The sequence below is a fragment of the Bombus vancouverensis genome, unplaced genomic scaffold, assembly GCF_051014615.1.
Source record: "Bombus vancouverensis nearcticus unplaced genomic scaffold, iyBomVanc1_principal scaffold0033, whole genome shotgun sequence".
In the NCBI taxonomy this organism is placed as follows: domain Eukaryota; kingdom Metazoa; phylum Arthropoda; class Insecta; order Hymenoptera; family Apidae; genus Bombus; species Bombus vancouverensis.
In genome coordinates this window covers 623,821-629,442 of record NW_027468924.1, presented here as the reverse complement: position 1 = coordinate 629,442, position 5,622 = coordinate 623,821, and the positions used below count along the sequence as shown (strand labels likewise).

General features: G+C 37.4%; 1 long non-coding RNA gene across 2 annotated transcripts; it reads left to right on the top strand.

Moving 5' to 3' along the window:
• Positions 1–1,930: 1,930 nt before the first annotated feature.
• Positions 1,931–4,292, top strand: LOC143304397 (uncharacterized). 2 transcript variants are annotated; one of them, XR_013061087.1, is made up of 2 exons: positions 1,931–2,676; positions 2,785–4,292. It is a non-coding gene; the product is annotated as an uncharacterized LOC143304397 (long non-coding RNA). The 2 variants fall into 2 exon arrangements; XR_013061088.1 differs by having other exon boundaries at positions 1,931–2,690.
• The last annotated feature ends 1,330 nt before the right edge of the window (positions 4,293–5,622 follow it).

The following is a 5,622-nucleotide window of genomic DNA, read 5'->3' as shown; positions in this document are numbered from 1 at the left end:
TTTCTCGCGTTTTAAACTATTTCATCGAGAAATGAGAAAAAATGTATCAATAATATGGTCGTTAACGGGATGTTAAGACATAAACTATGCAAACTGCTAGAATGTAACCGGGATGCCGGCTAGTCGGTTGCTAACGAACTCGAAAGTTCTCCGCAGCGAGTTTCTTTGGGACGAGTAAGCTCCATCGGACTAACGCGAGTTTTACGTAACGTCGAGAGGTTCGCCTCGTGAACGCGTAATTCAACTCGCTAATTTCCAAGCGATTGAGGCGCAGCCAGGCGAAACAAAAAAATTACCGAGAATTCGTTGAACGCTTTGACGTGCCACGCGATAAACGGAAGATTAATACCGTAATCGTGACACGCTCCACTGGCGGCCAGAAAAGTAAATATTTGAAACGTCTAATACTCGCAGAATATCGCCTTTACCCGTCGCTGTAAAAGTCGTCCTGGCGAATATCGAGCGAAAGATACTTGGAACCTCAGTGTCACGATTCGCTTAGTGTAATTAAAACTCGTGTAATAATTGATGGAAACTTGGGAAATCTCGCATTCTGCGTTTTTGCGAAGCGATCGCGTCCCATAGAAATAGAAATTTTTGAAAGTATTCGAGTAACCGGTAGTTAACTGGATCGGGACAAATCTAGCGTTGAAAACGACTTTTACAGAAATTATTTATAATCTTTCTTTCGATTAAACGACGATAAGAAAGAAGAAAAAAGAGAAGAAAGAAGGAAGAGGGAACTAACGAGTCAATGTGCGACGAACTTTTCCAGAGCGCAGCTGCTATAAAGACAAAGAAGAACGTCCTGAGCAATTTTACCCAACAAAAAGTATAGCGTACACATTGCTCGGAACAATTAGGGGATCGCTGTTGTGCAAGTACGTATGATTCGTACGATATCGTAATAAAAATCGCTTCTAGAGCAATTAGATTTTTAGATAATTATTTAAAAAATGTAAAGTGTTTAAGCGACAAGGAAAATGACCCTGAAATAGTTCTACTGGAATAGTTCTAGTCGAATAAAAATACCACGTATAAATTTAAAACGTTTAAAACTTCGAATCAACCAGCTAAATCGTTGCATTCCTTCTATCGTTCAATTTCTATCCCTTTTCTGCCTTTTTACTCCCTTTTCGCAAAAAGGCAAATTAAGGGAAGAGGAAGAAACGACGAAAATCGTTTCGCTTTGTTCGTTCGTCGTCGTACAGCGTGGTTCGCCAAACCGTAGTTATCGTAGAAATACAGAAAAAGGATATATTCTGTAGTATTCTGTAGTAGCGGTAATTACGAATACAATGGAATTTTGTTTCGAGTCTCGTGGGACAAATATGCATTTAGATCGAACATTAGCGGAGAAATCAGCTGATCCTTATCCTTTCTAGAATGGCGTATAAGCGGAATAACGCGAATATTTATCGAAGAGGTGTTTATCGAAAGCGAATAAAGAAAGAAGCGTATAAAGTAGGTAAAAGATCGAATAGTTTCACTTTCTTTCTGCTATGCTAATGACAATATCATTCGTTTTACAGCGTTTAATAACAATATTTGTATTAAAAACGGCGTGGCAATAATAGGACAACGTTCCGAGAAATCTTTATCGTCTTCCGTTTGATTATTTAATTCGTTCTTTCCTTCTTCTTCTATTTTTCTTTTTACCCTGAGTTTTTAGGAGATGAAGATGCGTGTGCGCATCGCGGCATAAAATGTATGAGACCGTACAAGTTATTTTTACGTTATTTATTTGCAACGAAAACCCGTAACAAGATTAAATACTTAACAGTCATTCTATGGCTGTGTACTAAGGTATGATATAATACGATATGATATATGATATCGGTTGCACGAACTCGTTATTCTTATATTTTAGTACGCTATTCGTCAGCAGTAATTATTTGTTCGGCAATAATTATACAGATAGTGGAGAACAGTTCGACGATTTCAATAACTTTGAACATATCGTCGCTAACACTCCGAACAACTTTTACCTATACGCGTTACAATGGTGCGGCTGTAATTTCCAAGATAATACGCATCGAGTATAACCGTAACCTAAAGCCTCGAGCCTCGTCCACGCCGACGGACATTGTCAGCAGACAGTCTACGTATATTGTTGTACGCCGACAGTCGATAGACAACGTACGCAGGTTATCTGAAAACAATGTCGTTTAGTCTAGTATATACTCGTGGAAGTGCGCCGTGATGCCACGAGAAATAAATCTAGAAGACAGTCTTAAGATAAATCTGGAAGAGGATTTAGGAATTTTGTAAGGATGGTGAAAAGTGATTTTGAAATTTTATTAGAAAAAATTGACCCAAAAATGAAAAGAAACGCGAGAATCGTTGCCGAAAGGAAAGAAAGGTCGGCAAAAGAAGAGAAAATCACAGCAAAAGGAATCTGTCAGCGTAAAAACGATTAAAGATTAAATCGAACTGCGTGTGTTGTCCGATCGCTACGTTCTTCCAACATATATCCCCAGACGTTGTCTCTTATTTTCCATCCTTGGATGTCTTTCCATTAACTGCGGATATACGTCTACGGACAATTTTCCGTCAGCGCAGAATTAGGTTTTCATCCGCGGAGTGTGGAATCGGATTTTGTCTCGCGTTGTCTACAGATTTTCCACGAAAGACAAATGCGCACTGTCTGTGACACGTGTCTGCAAACGATCGATGGTCAGTGACAATAAGTAATAAATAATCGTCCGTTGAAATGATTTGGCGATCTTGCCAAGTGTATGCTTCCGATGAATATTTTATAACTTGTATAATATATATTTTCAGATTCGTTTCAAACTTTGCCAATATAATCAAGACGATCGTGTCTCGTTACGGTACCGATAAGATTTCACGATGTTTCGTGTACGTAACGAGTTTCTATCCACTGAACGCGTTTGCCATGTGTTAGGCAATTATACTGCACTTTGTTCTCGTCCGAGTTAACCCGGAGTAACTTATTCGCGATAAATTTATCGAGAACGCGATGAATAAAGGAAATAAAAAGGGCATTGTTACAGGCGATGAGTAAACTCGCAGCTAGCATCTTCTAGTGCGTTACACACGAGAGCGTTATAAAGCTACCTATGGAAAACCTGGCGTTTTTGTTCCTTGGGGCGGAGCACTGTATGAAAATGCATATAAAGCTAAGCAATTACGTAAAATATAGAATTTAGAAAAATTTAGTAAAATCAAAATACGTAAATGTCGTTACACTGATATATGTATATACGTGCTTATATACAAATAATAGTAAATAACGTAAACGGTACGAACGGTTAAACGACATTTCTACGTTGGCAGAGATATTTAGCGGTACGTAGTAAATACGAACTAAATAAGCAACCTGATGTAAAATTTTTACACTAGGAGGCTGAAAAATAACTCTAATATGATAATCTCATCAAGAGAAGTATATGTACTTGTCTGCGTATTTTATTACATGAAATAAAAGCGAGTTAATTAAACTCTCCAGAATGGGGCAAATTTTTCTTCTGAACAAGGATGCAGTTTAGTACCAAATAAAGAGATAAAATAATATTATATCGTTGCGACCACTTAACGAATACGGTGTAAAACGCCAATGCCTACAGACACATACCTGTACGCGCATCGCGACGGAAGATTATTAATTTAATCAAGACGAACGCGCTTCAACTATATCTCTCTCTCGTCGATCTAATACCAGTAACAATAGTATACTCACAATTTTATCGATCTTTGCGATTTAACCCTGTCTTTTGTACTGGTTTTTCGTTGTACAAGCTACGGCCTAGCTGCATGTACAGCGACAAAACCGATCGACACCACACTACGCCACAACAAACAAACCGTGATCTATGGCCGCGTCCTAAAGCAACTTCGTATTTCTTGCTCGTCCAGAATGCATACTTTCGTAATAGAAGTCATAGCTCGTCGACTTCTAAGGTACAAAAGTGGCGTACGATGATCGCAAAAACTATCAGGCCCTACATTTCATTTTTATAGGACAAAATTTTTGTTTCTAATGTCATACGCTGTTAAATTACAATCTGTTATCGGGAATAACGATAAATAATAATGATAAAAAATGGTACACTAAAGTGATAATAAATTTAATACAAAACTCGAAGCAGCTTGCTTATTGTCTCGTCGCGTGTTGGAGCCTGGTGACCGTTTCGTCATTTCGTTCGGTTCGATCGAAAATTACTTGCTCTCTGTTCTTTCTATTCAAAGAAACGAAGCAATTACGCGACGTAAAGTTAAGGGGAGAGGGGACATAAAGATGATGTAAAATAACAAAAACATTAAATACACGACGGTAGTGCTTTACTATCTCGTTTACCGAGATAACATTTTTTACGACTTTCCTTCTACGTGTAGCAGTTAAGCCGTAGATCCAAGACCGTGCACATTACCGCACATAAGACGGTACAAACTGGACAGAATATTGGCTCGTACGATGCACTTGAATCACTTTCTTACTTACTTGGATTTTTAGTGTGCATTCCTGGGAACGTTTCATCATCGATCGTAAATGTGATTACCGACAATCGCAAAGACCAGGAAATGTATCTTGTGTTAAAAGTAAAGTATTCGCAACTACGGATCGAATTAAATACAGAAACACCGTAAAAGATACGTTTTAACAGATTTCCGAACAAAGAGTAAACCAACGGGAAATTTTTTTAAAGTAAAACGCGAATGTCTCGAGGGAAGAAAAATTACTTTGCTCGATATAGGTACATTGTTTTATGCATAATAACGCATAGTAAGACGGTAATAATAAAAGAGCTTTTGCTTATACGTTCTTTTTGAATATATTTTAAATATATCTACATCTGTTTAAGCGTAAGGTAAATTTTTATACGGTAAATATGTTTCTACGTAAATTTTGTAATTTTCTTTATTTTTCCTTTTTTCCTTTCTTTTAATTTTACCAAACAGTTCGAAAAGATTCGAAAAGGCTTATGCTAAAATTGACGGGAGTTTATAAACCAATATCGTTGCTATCGTACTCGATATTCTATCGTACACTTAGCTTAAAAACAGTCTGCAAAGTTAAAGATAGAATACGGCGTCTTCTATAAATCTTAAAAATTGATCTTCTTCGAGACAACGGTTCGCGCAGAAAATTTTTGCCTCTCTGCCTCTTTTATTTAGCTTTCGGAGAAGAATTACCTTCATTTATTGTGTACCACGTACGTTGGAATATCTAGCGTGCTGCACGCATAAAATATATTTGATTTGAACCACGTCCCGAGAAATGAATTTCAAAGTAAACGTTCGTTCATCATTTGGTACGGAGATCTTCAGCCGCGAATAATAAATTTGTTTGAAACGTAGTCCTCTAGAATTCTACGTTTCAGTATGCTAGTATTTATGTAACGGACCAAGTTCGATCTCTATTCTTTCGTGTACAATTGGAGCGAGAGAATGGGAAGGAAACTTTGGTGCCGAATCTACCAGCAGATGGCGAATCTAAATGGAGATTCTAACGAAGCTGTACATTTTATCGGTAATTTTTCCAATTCCCGAATAGTTATCGAACCTAGACGAATTTAACGGTAGTAAAATTACGACAACTATGATAATTACGATATAAAGATAGAAATAAGATATAAATTCTGTAACCACGTTTTAATA